Consider the following 16220-nt stretch of genomic DNA (forward strand, 5'->3'; position numbering starts at 1 on the left):
TAGATGTGGGGCGGCAGTGGGAATGGGCAGTAGGATGGGAGTATAGATGGAGGGAGGTCCTGGGGGGCAGTGGGAGAGTAGATGTGGGAGGGGGGAAGCACTGGGGTCGGGGGTGGGTGCTTCAGTGGGGGTGTATCAGGAGATCCGGGGGGGAGGGGGAGATTCAGTGGGGAGTGTACATGGAGGGAGGTCCTGGGGGGCAGTGGGAGAGTAGATGGGGGGGAAACTCTGGGGTCGGGGGTGGGTGATTCAGTGAGGGTGTAGCTGGAGATCCAGGGATGAGGGGGAGATTCATGGGGGGGGGAAATGGAGGGAGGTCCTGGGGGGCAGTGGGAGAGGAGATGTTTTTGGGGGAAGTTTCATGGAGGAGATTTGGGGGGTTCTTATCTGACTGACACCCTGAGTTATTTTCTGGTCTCTTTTCTGTCACTTTTATTTTACAAGGGCAGTTAGCTGCAGTGGAAATGATTATCCCGGAGTGGTCGGACTTTCTCACAGTGGCTGTTTGTGCTCGGTTCCCATCCTCAAGGATTGAGGAACCCCAAATCAGAGCAATATAATTTTGTATGTATCCACGTTTTGTGAACAATGGTGAATAAAAGAAGAGTGATTTAAAAGGACTGAAAATTTGGCATTGCAAATTGAAATAAGGCAGGACTATCTCCTATCAAGACTCCAGCAAACTGGCCTGACTGGAATCCATATCATGTTTCCGAGGCTTGGTCTCTACACTGTAGAGTTAGGTCAATGTAAGGCAGCTTAAGTCAACTTCACTCTGTAAGTGTCTACACTACAATGTTGCTCCCATCCAAATAAGTTGCCCACTACACTGACCTAATAAACCTCTACAAGAGTCACAACGCTTAGGTCGATGTAGTTAGGGCAGCGCAGTGTCTGTGTAGACACTGCGTTACTTACATCATCTGTTGGCTGTGAGCCCCACAAGGAGTTCACAGCTGGAGCCCCTCTACTCCAGGGTTGACAGCCAGAGCTGTCAACCCCACACAGGGCTCACAGCTCCAACTGCCAGTCCCAGGCGGGAGGACTCCAGCTGTGAGCCCCAGGGAGCGGGGGCTCCAGCTGTCAGTGCCCCACAATCCCCACACACTGAAGTCTGTGGAAGCACTCCCGGTGAGGTTGTGCACCACCAACAGAGGGGGCATAGTGTGGACATGAACCACTGCAGTAATTATTGTGGTGTCTGTGCATCAACGTAATTTAGGTTGACTTAATTTTGTCGTGTAGACAAGGCCCAATTGTTATTTAAACTGGAAGCTGAAAAAGAGCCACCAAACAAGAATGCACCTGTGACTTTTTTGCCTGCATATTCAAATATTAAAAAAGGATTTTAATTTAAAAAGATAGGGTGGCCAGCTCTGATAATGACTTCCTTTGTGGCCTAGGGCAAGTCACTGAACTACTGTCTCAATTTCTTAATCTGTAAATTAGGGAGAACGTTTGGCTCTCTCAGCAGAAGTGTAGGATTAAGTGTAGAGAGGATTAATTAGCTAGGGTGGTAAAACACTTGGGAGATGAAAAGTGCTAGATAAATCCTAAGTGTTGTTTTAATTTCCTAACTTGTTAAATACAAAAACATATGTACTGACACTCAGCATTGTTGACAGCTGACCGAGTATATTCTGAGTTTCTCTGAAAAGCACCTCTGAAGGTTCTGATATTGGCCAGTGCTTGAAGCAACATACTGGAGTTGGTAACTAGCGTTTCTGATTCTGTGTGTCCAATCCAGTGTTTCTATATATCTATTTAGGCGCATATGTCTGTTTTAGGCCTCCATTACCATTGTATCTGAGTGCCTTGCAATTTTTAAAAATTAATTTAATCTCCTAATAGGCCTGTGAGAAGTAGGGAAGTACTGTTTATCTCCATTTTACAGTTGGGGAACTGAGGCACAGAGTTCACCCAGGAAATCTGTGGTAGACCAGGGAATTGAACCAGTGTCTCCCAAGTTTTTCAGGCTAGTACGGAACCATCCTTCCTTTCCTGATCTATGTAGAAATTGACAACACTGTTCTCTGCCACTAATTGCCTCTCTATTAAAGACAAATAAAATTACTGATTTATTTTACCTTAAAATAAAATCCCCTCTAAAAATATTTTCTTTCTGGAATGTGAAGGGTTAAACACAATAGAAAAAGCTGCCTTTTATTCCCAAGCAATGTTTCCATTGCCCTTAGAAGGGGTGCTGAGGAGTTTGATGGGTTCTCTTCCAAAGGCCCAATAATGCTCCCCTTGCAATCCCTGAGAGAAAAAAATCAAGCCCTAAGACTGTATTAAAAATAATTTATTGAAAGATTGTTGTTGTTTCCCCCTTTCCCTGCAGATTTCCAACAGGGAAGGCAGCCATTGCTCTGACATGTATAACCCATAAGTGTCTGGGTACATGCATCATGAGCCAGTACAGACTTGCAGCACCACCAGCAAATGAACTATTAAATTTTAATCTGCTGTATTTCTTTTAATGATGATTGAATCCTGTGAAGCCTGAGTGTGCAGTTCCCTCATCATCTCTTCTCTTCAGGTAAGCTGTTTATGAACCAGACTCCACACACTCATCTCAGCCCCTTTAAAGTGTGAACAGCAAATTCCGCTTGAGATTTTGAAGGAGATTTAAATGCCAAATGGGCTAATTTAGGACCTAAAGTCAATGGAAGTTGAAGGCACTCAGTGCTTCACAGCATTAGGCCTTTAGTTATCAAGGTGAGCCATGTTACTCTATAGAGCTACCAACTGCTGATTTTTGCCTGAATTTGCTAATGAATGCAGCTGCAGCAGCAATAAGGTCAGAAGCTATTCTGCCTAAGTGCTGCTTTGTCCAATGCATGGACTAGTTCAAGTTAAAGGTCCTGGATTTAAATTACAATAAACCTTAAAAGGACTGAGTCGCATGTACCTGAAGTTGAGTGCTAAGAGATGTACTGTGTGACTCAAATGAGACCTTAAAAACAAACAAGGGTTTGTTAGCACTGATTAGACATTAAAGTCCTGTGGAACTTTTTGTAAGAGTTTTTCCAGCACTGCTATCCAAATGTTTCCCTGCTCCAGTGTTGTGCAATGTCCTGGCTGCTGTGGTCCACCCCAGAGGTATATATCATTTCCAAAATATGTTGTGGTCCTTTGGGATGAAGGTTGCTATACAAATGTGAGACATTTATCTTTCCAAGACTATGATCCATGTTGCCCTCTAAATTCACACAGAATAAGGTTTTAATCCAAAGGAATGACAGAGGTAGAATAGTTGCCTCCTTGCCTTTTTTGTCCAAGGTTTGTGGAATTCTTAACTTTTGACATTAGGAAGTAGCATGGAAGAGAAGCATAAAGATTTTTTTTTAAAGTAAAAGCCACTTTCATCCCTGCATAATGATTTAGTTTAATTATTTATGTGACTTTCTGCCATACTGGATTTAATTCTTACCTGAGAGGCACCATATCAAATCAAAAAGAATTAGGCTCCAAGTACTTCCTTGCTACCTTCCTTTACATTATTTCTCCTTAGTTTCCAACCACCACTCCCCCCCCAATTCTTTGAAATCAGATCAAGTCCTGGCATGCTTTATGGCCCAATTTCCCTACAAGCAATCTCTGCTCTCTGACCTCAGCAGAATCAAGCATTGGCTAAAATAATGCATGGAAGTGAATTTCAATAGCATTTCCAAGCACTGAACTGTTGCATCTCTATAAAGAGGGAAACCTAAGTCAGCCTACTGCTAAAGCTATCACCGTGAGACTGACAGCAAGATCTAAACATTTGACCTTCAAGCTGGAAATGGATTTGTGGCTGTACTAAGTCTGTGTGACTGATCTGTATTGTTCTGTGGGCAAATTAATTCCAGGTGATCAGTAAGGCAACCCTGGTGCCCATACTGCTCAAATGTTAGTGCGGTAGCACTAATGTCTGGGTTTCTAGTTTGCACCTTGTTTTAACAAAAAACCCCGAACAAAAGAATTTGTGTGTTACACTATCTGATTTTCTGAAAACACTCCCCAAGATCTGCAGTTTGGCCCTTATTTACATTGTAAACAACTTGAGGCAGGGACCTTCTCTTTCTATCTCCAAAGCACCCAGGCACTATGCAAACTAATAAAAGTTTCCATCTCTATGGAAAGGGGAGGTGAAATGCTACCTTTTTCCCCACCAACCAAAAGAGTGGAGTTCTCCCTCTACCTGTAGTATCCCCACCTACCAAATCAGCTTGTAGTCTCACTGAGGGACATGGCAGGGAATTTCAATTTGTAAGAGGAAGGTTTGGGGAAAATGTATTCCTTATATTTTCCTCCCACACACACACACATCCCAAAAATAGCTTTGCAACATTCTCTCTTTACACAGGAGTTGGGACCACATGCGGCAGAGAAGGAAGAGGAAGGGATGTTGCATGTACTCTTAAAAGTAGGGTGTGGGTACATTTGTGCTGCAGCTACACTTGCCTGGGATCTCATTCTTGGACCACTCCAGCTGTGTATTCATGTCTGTTTAATAGTAAATTAATAAAACCCTTCATTTCTAGAAATGCACTGGGCAGATGCTAACACCCACATGCAACCAGGGCTAATGTTCCATTTAAAGGTAAAAATAATATCAGCTTCCTGGCTCAGGGTTCAGAACAAGTGTGCACCTGCATCTACTGTTATGGAAACAGGGTCACAGAGTAGTGGTGACCTAACTAGTATCGTAGAACTGGAAGGGACCTTGAGAGGTCGTCTAGTCCAGTCCCCTACTCTCAAGGCAGGACTAGGTATTATCTAGACCATCCCTGACAGGTGTTTGTCCAACCCGCTCTTAAAAATCCCCAATGATGGAGATTCCACAACCTCCCTGGCAATTTATTCCAGTGCTTAACCACTCTGACAGTTACGAATTTTTTCCTAATGCCCAACCTAAACCACCCTTGCTGCAATTTAAGCCCATTGCTTCTTGTCCTATCCTCAGTGGTTAAGAACAATAATTTTTCTCCCTCCTCCTTGTAACAACTTTTTATATACTTGAAAACTTATGTCCCCTCTCGGTCTTCTCTTTTCCAGACTAAACAAACCCACATTTTTTCAATTTTCCCCTCATATGTCATGTTTTATAGACCTTTAATCATTTTTGTTGCTCTTCTCTGGACTTTCTCCAGTTTGTCCACATCTTTCCTGAAATGTGGTGCCCAGAACTGGACACCAGCCTCCAGTTGAGGCCTAATCAGTGCAGAGTAGAGCAGAAGAATTACTTCTTGTGTCTTGCTTGCAATACTCCTGCTAATACATCCCAGAATGATGTTGGCTTTTTTTGCAACAGCATTGCACTGTTGACTCATATTTAGCTTGTGATCCACTATGACCACCAGATCCCTTTCTGCAGTACTCCTTCCTGGGCAGTCATTTTCCATTTTGTATGTGTGAAACTGATTGTTCCTTCTTAAGTGCAGTACTTGCATTTGTCCTTCTTTAATGCCTGTGATAGTCTTATTTAAGAAACACTATCAACATAAAAATTATACACCCTTCTGTATTATGTTACCAATAATTCCTGAGATAATCAGAACTAAACATTTTTTAAAATCTAAATGTATTTTCCCTCCATGTATGCTGGCTGTAAGAGAATCAGCTGCCTCCCAAGTACCCCCGTCATGGCCAGGAGTGCCTGTGCTATGCCCTGCCCCTATTTTTCCCTTCACCAGGGAAATGGCACAGTCTCTTTCAATCACAGCCCTTCTTAGGGCAGCTTTTTTTTTAAAAACAGTCTTCCACTCAGCCTTAAGCTGGGCATACCTCTGCCTTCCTGAGGAACTGTGCTGCCCGAAACCCTCTTTCCTTGTACCTTCACACTGCTGTTCCCTCACTGCAGGAGACCCCCCAGCTTCCCGCTGCCTTCTTATCCTGGGATAACCTGATTCAAGGCAGGTGTGGCTCATCCCGCAATTAAGCCTGTTTCAGATGAGAATTCTTAGTGAAGCAATGTTTGGGTTGCAATCACTGCAGGGCAATGGCCCTTTGTTTAAAAACAATTGTTTCCACTGGAACTAAAAAGAAAATAAAACAAACAAATCTAACACTTATTTTTACAAAATGTGCATTTTGGGGCCAAATTTGAGTCTAAGTGTGTCTTTTTAGTCTTTGTGTTTTTGGAAAGAGCTCTAGGCAGAAGGTTTTTTCCCCCTCTGCCCTGGAAGCCAGAATTTCTTCTGCAAAAGCCTGAGCTTAAGATCACAAACTCGTTAAGCTGATACCATATTTGGAAGAGATCTGGGTCAAGAAAAATAATCAAAAGGGAAGTGCATTCCTCTTCAATCATGTGACTGGAACAGACTGCACGCGTGCACTCAGGCTCATTTTATGATCAGCTAAAGCAAAGGGACAGGACACTGCTCTAAGAAACAGCAGTCGAGCTTTGGTGCAAGTGGGAGATCGGGAGGTGAACTGGCATCATACCATTTCACACTCTAAAAACCTCAGTTTTACTGTCTTATTTAAAAGTGAGCTATGCTGGTTTGGGAAAACCTTTAAGCATAGAGGTGCACAGCACCATCCATGGATAGTTTATTATCTGCACAAACAACCAGATATGTAGGTTCCCATTTAGGTCCCCATCCTGCATGTACACATGTGCTTAACTTTAAGCATGAGTAGTCCTAGTGAAGTCACTGGGACTACTCATACGCTTAAAGCTAAGCACATACATTTGCAGGGTCGTAGCCTTGAGGTGCATCCTTGTAGAGAGCTATGCCATCTTTTCATATTATCCCAGCAAGCTCCCGGATCCAGGCATTACCACTTAATTTCATCTTCTTGGGCTATGACAATTGCAAACTTTTAGCCAAATAAAGGAATTTACTTTAAAATATAGTTTTTGTGTCTCAAGCTAATTGGGCAATTCATGTGAGAAATTGTTCCTAAAGCTACAGATACATTGTCTGCAACCCTCACAACCATTTATTCAGTTACCAGCTATAAACATATTGAAAATGACAGTACAATCAAAGCTGTACAATTAAAATCTCAAGCACTCATGACACTAAACAGTTAATGTTCTAACTATACCCCTAACTGGGCCAGTTGCACATCCATTATAATTCTGGATACACATTTTACAGCATAAAGAGTAGTGTATTAAATTACCTAGTTCACCATAACACAGGAAGGGAACCAAGGGCACCAGAACCTTTGTAGATGTGGGGGGAGGGGCATGCCCCCCACTTTAATATAAGCATAGTTCAAGGGTGGGCAAACTGGTCTGACCCATATGTTCTTCTGTTCATTTGATCTGCGTATGAAGTAAACAGATGAGGTGGGGAACAGAAAGGTTTACATCTATCCAGATAAAAAGCTAGACATTTCCTGGCATCCAGCATGTAAAGATGCTGCTCCTCTGGGGTTGAATGTGGCATAGAGAAGAACCTGGTTCAAGTGAAACTGGGAAACCACTTTAGATAAGAACTTAGGTTGTAGTTGCAGGGTCACATTGTCTTTGGAAAATTGCATGGAAGGAGGCTCCACCTGCAACTCGCACACTCTGCTAGCAGATGTTATCACTACAAGGAAGGCAGTTTTCTGACACAGAGGGAGGAAAGAAGTCACCAGAGGCTTGAAAAGAGGTTCCATAAGAGCCACTTAAATGGTATTAAGGTCCCACAAAGTAACTAGCTCTTTAACTGGTGCATGAAGACGAATGACTCTTCTCAAGAATCTCACTGCCACAGAGTTTGACAACACAACTCATGAATAGGTGATGAAGTGCCAAAATTGCCTCCATATGGACACTGAGTGAACTAAAGTGCAAGACCAGAAGACTGAAAGTGTAACAGGTACTCCAAGATGTTCTGGATAAAAGCCAGTTGAACTCCCCTGATGACAAAAATGTTGAACTCCCCTAACGACAATACTGAGAATCTCCTCCACTTAGCCGATTAGGCTGCCCTGGTGGAGGACTTCCTACTGTTAAGCAAGACCTGCCGGACTGTCTCCAAACATTGTTTCTCCTCTTCATCTAACCATGCAGCATCAATGTTGTGAGATACAGGGCGCTGAACACTGGATGCAGAACCTGACTATGATGCTGAATCAGGAGGTCAGGATGAAGAGGAAGAGATATGGGAGGCCGAACCAATAATGTGAGGAGGTCGGAGAACCAACATTGTCTCAGTCACACTTAAGCAATAAGAATGAGCCTGGCATGGTCCAATTTCAGCTTGAGAATGACCTGCAGGGTGTTTGGAATTGGAGGAAAGGCATACAAGAGTGCCGATTCCCAGCTCAGGTGAAAAGCATCGGTCAAGGAGTCCAGACAGAGACCTTCTTTCAAGCAGAACAGCTGGCATTTCTTGTTGTCTCTCGTGACAAACAGGCTGACAATCAGAATGCTCCAAACTGCAAATATGGACTGCAGTATGCTGGGCTTCAGAGACCACTCGTGAGTCAGGGAGAATTTCCTGCTGAGATGATCTGCCAGATGATTGTGGATCCTAGGCAAGTGATTGGCCATAGGGATAATGTTTTCCCTGATGCAAAACTGCCAGAGCCTGATCACCTCCTGACACAGCACATTGGCATGGGCTCCCCAATTGTGTTCATGTAATATGTTGTGGTGGTATTGTCAGTGAGTATGAGAACCTTTGAGCCCCTGATGTGATCCTGAAAGCTCTGTCAGTCATTGTAGATGGCATGAAACTCCAAGAACATTGATATGCAGAGAAACTTCTTGTTCTGACCATAGGCCTTGAACTTTCAGCGAGTCCAGATGTGCTCCCCAAGTCCCTATTAAGGAGGCATCAGTGACTGTAGTCCTGGTTGGCAGAGGCCATGTGAAAGGGATTACATGGCACACACCATCCTGAATTGCCCACCACCATAAGGAGCCCAGAATCAGTGGAGGCAGTCAGACCAGCATGTCCAAAGGATATCGATTTGAACAATAGACTAACTTCAGCCATAGCTGAAGAGGACAGAGTTGCAGCCTCCCATATTAAATTACTTGTGTATACATGGTCATATGGCTTAGCAACCTCAGGCATACTCAGTCTGTGGTTGAGTGTAGAGACTGCAGCTCCAGCCATAGGCGGTGGATCTCCTGGAATTACTCAGTGGGTAGAAATGCTCTTGAACTTGTAGAGTCTATCCGGGCCCCAATGAACTCGATTCTTTGCATTGGAACCAATGCTGACTTCCTGCTGTTTTGGTTGACACCTAGATACTCAAGCAGGCATAGTGTGAAGTGAACACGAGAGAGGACTTCTTCTCTGGACTTGCCACTCAGTAATCAATCATCCAGATACAAGAAGATATGAGTTCCCTTCTGTCTGAGGTATGAAGTTACCAGAGTCACATACTTAATAAAAACCCAGGGAGTAGAAGACAGGCTGAAAGGCAGTATGGTGTACTTGCAGTTCTGGCCAGCCAAGACAAACCTGAGGAGCCTTTGTGGCTTGGGAGGATTGTTACATGGAAATATGCATCCTGCAGATCCAGAGCAGCAAACCAGTCATTTTGATTCAAGGTAGAGAGGATAGTTGCTTGGGTGACCATATGGAATCTCACATATCTGATGTATTTGTTGAGATCGCAGACTCAATAATAGGTCTCATCCCTCCATTGAGCTTGGGGACCAGGAAATACAAAGAGTAGAACCCCAGCCTCAAATGCAGCAGGGGGACCTCCTCTACAGTCCCCAGAGCCAGTAAAGACTGAACCCGCTCGAAGAGCAGTGTCTCGTGAGAAGGGTCCCTGTAGAGGGACAGGGGATGGGGGAGGGAGTGGAACTGTATGACATAATCCAATCTGACCATGCTTAGGACCCAGTTGTTTGTTGAAATTGAGTCCCACTCACTATTAAAGCAGGTCAGCATGTCTCCAATCAGGGAGGACCAAGGAGGAGAGGTTACCATTGGATCGCTGTCCTGAACACACAAGTCAAAATGAGCACTTCCTAGGTGCCGGGGGCAGGGCAGTATCTAGTTAAACCCAGAACCAGAGGACCTTCTCCTTTGTGATCTGTGACTCTGTGCAGCAGTAGTCCCGCTGCTGCACAGAAAGGGAGGATTGTCCAAAAAAAACCAAAACAAAACAAAAAAAACCCACACCACTGCAAGCAGTAATGCTGCTGTGGCTGCTGACCATTATGATGACTTCTCTTTGTGGTGAGAGATTATACTTCCAAAACATGCAAAGTTTCTCAGGAGTCTTTAGACGAGGGAAAGTTTTCGTCCGTCTTTTCTGAAAACAAAATCCAGCCATTGAACGGTATGTCCTCATTGGTCAGCTGCATATCGGGCACAATGCCAAAATTCTGCAGCCATACGGCCTCCTCATGGCTACAGCTGATGATATAATCCTGGCTGAGGCATTCAACATGTGTAGAGCTGCCTGCAAGGAGGTCTTGGCTGCCACATAGACTTCTGAAATGAATGCCTTAGACCCCTACCTGGAGGGTTCTTGTAACCTGTATGTGAACTTACACATGGCCACCCAATTAACAAATTCATATTCTGAGAGCAGTGCCTGCTGGTTCATGATGCACATCTGCAAGGAAGAGGAAGTATAACTGTTTCTCCCCATCAAGTGCATTATCTTGGACTCTCAGTCTTTTGGTGTGGATTTATACCTTCTCTGCTGAGTCCTGTCATTTCCTGCAGTCGCCACAAGGAAGTTAGGGGCTGGGTGGGAGTAGAAAATGTCAAATCTTTGCATGGGAATGAAGTACTGTTTCTCTGAACATTTCACCATAGAGGGCAATGAAGCAGGGATATTCTGGAGGGCCTTTTCTGGCTCCAGGACAGCCTCATTTATCAGGGGGCTAATCTCCTGGAGCTGATGGTTAGAGAATATCAAACATTATGTGTATTCTCCTGGAAGAATTCAGCCTGGATACCCAAGATAGTGGCCACACACCTCAGGAGATCCTGGTATACCTTTAAAGCCCTCAGGCACCAAGGGAGAGGAAGATTCCAGCATGGTAGAGTCCAGGGAGGACAAGGACGTGGTGTACTGTGCCAACAGTAGATCCTTTTCTTGTCCCAGAGATCCAGTCAGAAGAGCCCCATAAGTCCCAGGGGAATTGACTCAGTGGTCACTTGCAGTAGTATAGGAGCGGGAGCCACCATTGGGACCAGTGATCTCGCTCTGGAACAGGTGAAGGAGTGGGACATCAGGGACTGAGGAGTGTCCCAGGGATTCCAGGTAGGCCACTGGACATACGGATAAGGCATCGATGGCCAGTAGGCACCAGGCCAAGAGCTTCTTTCTCAACTGCAGGACAGATGCCAGTCTCAGTACCAATAGCGATCCCAGGGTTATCTCTGGTGCCCATCCGATGAGGAGGATGACCTCAACCTGAATCTTGAGGAATCACAGAGGTTCAGTGGTGACAATGGGAGAGCCAGACATTGGCAACAAGGATGGTACCAAACTTTATGGTGGGATCTGCTGCCAAGACAATGATGGTGCTGAAGGATGCACCAGCATTGAGGGGGCCTTCAGTGCCAGGCCCAGCATAAACTCCATAGCCTGCAGCCTAAGTGGTGCGAGCTGTGTTACCAATGGATCTGACGGCTCTGACACACAGTCAGAAGGTGCCAGAGGCATAACAGAGGACAAGCTGTTAGAAGCTATAGCACTAGAGACCTCCTGAACCAGCAGAGAGCCTGGGACTGAGAGGCAAAGGAGGTCTGAAGCCACCTCATATGCTGTCACAATGGTCAGCACGGGTGCCAATGTTGTCAGTGCTGGACTCATCTGATAATGCATGCCAGAACCAGTCAGACAAGGGCCTCTGCCAAAATGGGCCTCATGGCCTGCTCCAGAAGGTGCTGCTTCAAGTCTCTTGTCACCCAACTCCTCTTAGTGAATCACTTGCAGATGGAGCACTGCTCTTTAATGTGTCCCTTGCTGAGACACAACAAGCACCTCATATGGGGGCCACTATTGCAGATAGCTGCCCTGCATGAGGGACAATGCTTGAACCCTCATGAGGACATCACACAGTGGAGCCAACTACTCTACTAACTAAACTAACACTAAGGTACTACTATTACCACCGTATAAAAAAAAGTTATCAGAAAACTGAGTGTAAAAGTGTGAGGTGAAAACTTCACACAGAGCTTTGACTCTAGCCATGGGCAGTGAGAAGGGATTGAAGTAGCCAGGGAGGTGCCACCTTTATACAGCCAGGGGAGTGGCTATGGCTGCAGGCAATGAGTGCCACCCCTACGAGTACTGCTAGGCAAAGTTCTCTGTCTCCGATGCGCAGGGCATGCACACCCACATGGAATACACGGCTGCATCTACTCAACGAATGTTCGCGATGGAGCATGCCCACATTTACATTTCCCATCTTTTGGGATTCTCCCTGTGCAACCTTCATGTTGCTTTTCTGCAGAAATTCTGGAGCTAGTTCATTGACCGACAATTGTGCACTCCAGCAGCCACACACATGTGCAGCACAATTGCGTTTAAATGTTTTCTACTGAACATGCTCAGTATGTGATTTTCTAAAGAGTAATTTCTCTGTTAAATTATCTTAAAGGCACTAGCCCTCAGGCAGGGACCATTGGCATGCTAGGTTTTAAACTTCATCCATATTTGGAGCAGCCCTGTGGTAGCTCTATGCCAACGTGAATGTGCAGGGATTTGGAGGACTCTATTATTTTTTAATAAACCCAGATGAACTTTCTGCTAAAAAAAACCAAAACCCTCCCCGTGTGCCTCAGGCAGAGCATGGCACTCAGATGCTATATAAGAACACAGAACATTTCAACTCAGAAGCTGAGTATTTGAAAATGATGAGCATGGGAATCACTTCACCTCAATTGAAATTCAGGTGCTTCTGTGATAAAAAACATGGCTGCTGTTTACATGGACTGAATATTAGATATCCAGGGCAGGAAGTTAAGCTACTGGTTAGGGCTGTTTGAGATGGAAAACAGATACTGACTAATAAAATGATTTTTCTAGGAGATTGGGGGAATCAGAAAAATAATGGAGGAGTGTTACTTTTGGCCTTCACTGAAAGTAGCTGTTGTGTGTGTGGCAATAGCACAATCAGTTCTGTACAGTATGCTACACTGATACTTTTATGGCTCACACCATCATAGTATCAGAGTGTCTCACAATGAATTTATTCTTATAACCTCCATGAGAAGTAGGGTAGTGGTATCTGTTTTACAGATAAGAAACTGTGGCAGAGATTATTAATTGACTCCAGGTCATACATAAGAACGGCCATACTGGATCAGATCAAAAGTGAAACACAAAAATCACTCTTGTGACCACTGCAAGATTTTTTAATTTAAAAGATTAAAACTGCTGCACTTTTTGATTACTCTAACATTAATTATTAAATATATGCAATGTATTTTGTCCCAGGCCAGCTGCCATAACCTTTAGGCCACAGACTGCCAGGATGCCTCCTTGAATCATCCACCAGAAAGACCCTTACCAATATAAAATCAAAATATTTCTCCAGAAAGCAAAACACACTTGTGCTGATTTTTGCTGTCTCCCATCTTAATATCTGCAGCTTCTTCCCGACACTCACATTGTCTACCTCCATACAAAGCACATGCAAAAAGCATCTTCTTAGCCCATCAATCTGACCATTTCACCCCTCCTTTGAATCCCTTCCCAAGCTCCCCCACCCCCTTTGAGTGCAATTAGATCTCTGGGGAAGGGACTGTGCAATTTATAAATACTGCAAGTTACATCGCATAATTCCAGGCATCAGAGTCACCATTTTCACATTTCTGTTGCACTGCTGTGCTCATGAAGGTACAAACCCCAGTACACAACTGGAAAGCAAAGCAGAGGGGTAGCTCTTGTGCTCATACCACCTCAGGAACAGATTCAGATCATGTAATTAGCTGCCTCTAATCCAGTCATTGGACCCTATACTATTCTTATATTCAGACACCCGTTCTGATGTATTCTGAAAAGGCCACTAATGTGAATTCTTACGTGCACAAACCCAGTCAGGGTTTTTGACAAAGTAAAAGAATTAGGCCTAGACTGTGACTTGGAACCGCCCTTTTGCTTGTGTTTGCACAGCACCTAGTACAATGGAGTCCTGGTCTCAGACTGGGGCTCCTAGGCGCTACTATAATATAAATAACAAAAGGCACAGTTGTGAGCAAGGAGTGCATAAACTTAACTGCCCTAAATAGTCCCTTGTGACTCCAACATCCAGCTGATACACAATTCCTCCCTATTCAGGATTGGAGAGCAAGAATTTGGTTCCAGCCAAAACCAGCAGCAAATTGTGACTTCCACTATGCAAATCCCATTGTGCTGGCCAGCCAGCAGAGCCAAGGCTCTGCCAATTTTCCACTTAGCTGCTGGGGAGGAGGTGCAGGGAGTAAGTGCTTACTCCTGTATGCCCAGCAACCCAAGGTACGTGTAGCCAACATACAGGTATAAAAAGGATGTGCTTGTTCTCCTCTCACTCCATTGCACAGGTACTTAGGCCTGGTCTACACTAGAGTTAGGTTGATGTAAGGCAGCTTACACTGATCTAACTCTAAGCATCCACGCTAAATGTAGCTCCCACCAATGTAAGTTGCCGGGGGGGGAGGGATAGCTCAGTGGTTTGAGCATTGGCCTGCTAAACCCAGGGTTGTGAGCTTAATCCTTGAGGGGGCCATTTAGGGATCTGGGGCAAAAATTGGGGATCGGTCCTGCTTTGAGCAGGGGGTTGGACTAGATGACCTCCTGAGGTCCCTTCCAGCCCTGATATTCTATGATTCTATGTCACTACATAGAATGCTATGCCTCTTGTGGAGGTGGAGTTACTTAGGTAGACATAGTTAGGGCATCATTACTTACATCGCCTGTTGGCTGTCAGCCCTGGGGCTTGAACTATCTGTGCCCCGGAAGCACTCCTGGTGAGGACGCACATCGTCAACAGGAGCATAGTGTGGACGTGAAACACATGTAGTGGCTGTACATCAATTTAACTTGACTTAATTTTGTAGTGTAGACATGCCCGTAAAGTCACAGTCCAGCCCTCAGAATTAGTGGTTAGTCATGATCAGGAGGGATACTTCTGCACTGCACACACTGTGGAATAAGCTGGTAAGTATATAAGGCAGCCTGGATCTACCACTAGTCAGGACAAGAGATGCCACAAGAAGAGGAACCCCAGGCTATTAGCTGCTGACAAAATATGATTACAGCGAAATGTTTAAAAAAAGTTTATGATCCAGCATCACTTTTTTTCTATTTCTGCCCAAAATACAATCGCTGGAGGATGTTTTGCTTACTCGAACACCAAAACTATAAGGAAAATATAGGGAGTTGGGAACACACTCTTTGGAAAGTGTGTTAGATAACAGAGCAAAAAGGGTATATTGCTCTGTTATCTATTATATTGCCTTTTTTTTTTTTTAAAGATACAGTTCCAGTTCTCTTCCAGCATCTGAAAGGGGGCGCATCCCCCAAGGAAGCAGCAGACATGTTATGGTTATCAGAGAGCTGGGTCCACTTCCATGAGCACAAAAACAATTAGGAAGAAAGATTTAATGCAACAATTTTACTTCATTGTTTTCCTCCATATTCTTATTCTTCGCCTTGTTGCCACGATAGCTTTTTCCCCTTCATCTCAATTTCTCTCTTTTTTGCCTTATTTATTTCTGTTAAGAGTTTGTCTCATTTTTTTCCTCTCTTGCAGATTGCTGGCCCTCCCCATCCCAAGTACCCAAGCACCTTCAGTGATGTTTCTCTTGCAGCAGTTTTACTGTCTGGTGTCTGTCCTGCTGCTTTTCATTCCATTCCTAACAAAGATTCTAATGTAATGGTAGTGAACATATTTCCCTACACTTAAAGGAGCAGCTACAATTAGTGAGCACAGAGCTGCAGCAGAAACAAGTGCAGAGGCACAGCAAACAGGGCAAAAACCATCATCGGAAAGAGCATTTCAGAAAAAACACATGGACATTATTTTTATTTAGAGGAATTAAAAAAAATATGAATATTGACATTGCATTTAAAAAACCTTGGAAGATTGTACATTGTCCAACCTTGTTGAAAATCCAACAGCATTGAGCTGGAAACCTCAGAAGTATGTCTATCAGAGCTTTGCTCAGTAGATATCATCACGAACATTTCAAACCAAAGACGTTTAAAAAAAAAAAGTCAGAATGCCTGAACCTGAAAGTGCTCTACACCAAACATATCAAAACCCACCACAACTCTGGGGGACATTGCAATTTACAGCACTGTCAAAAAGTTAGACAAGTCAG

At 44.2% G+C, this 16220-nt stretch overlaps 1 long non-coding RNA gene across 1 annotated transcript; it reads left to right on the forward strand.

Annotated features, from left to right (window-relative positions):
• Nucleotides 1–427: 427 nt before the first annotated feature.
• LOC141991954 (uncharacterized) lies at nucleotides 428–16110 on the forward strand. The gene is made up of 3 exons (XR_012640499.1): nucleotides 428–777; nucleotides 2342–2539; nucleotides 15650–16110. It is a non-coding gene; the product is annotated as an uncharacterized LOC141991954 (long non-coding RNA).
• The last annotated feature ends 110 nt before the right edge of the window (nucleotides 16111–16220 follow it).

Source organism: Natator depressus, chromosome 8 (assembly GCF_965152275.1).
Source record: "Natator depressus isolate rNatDep1 chromosome 8, rNatDep2.hap1, whole genome shotgun sequence".
NCBI lineage: Eukaryota > Metazoa > Chordata > Testudines > Cheloniidae > Natator > Natator depressus.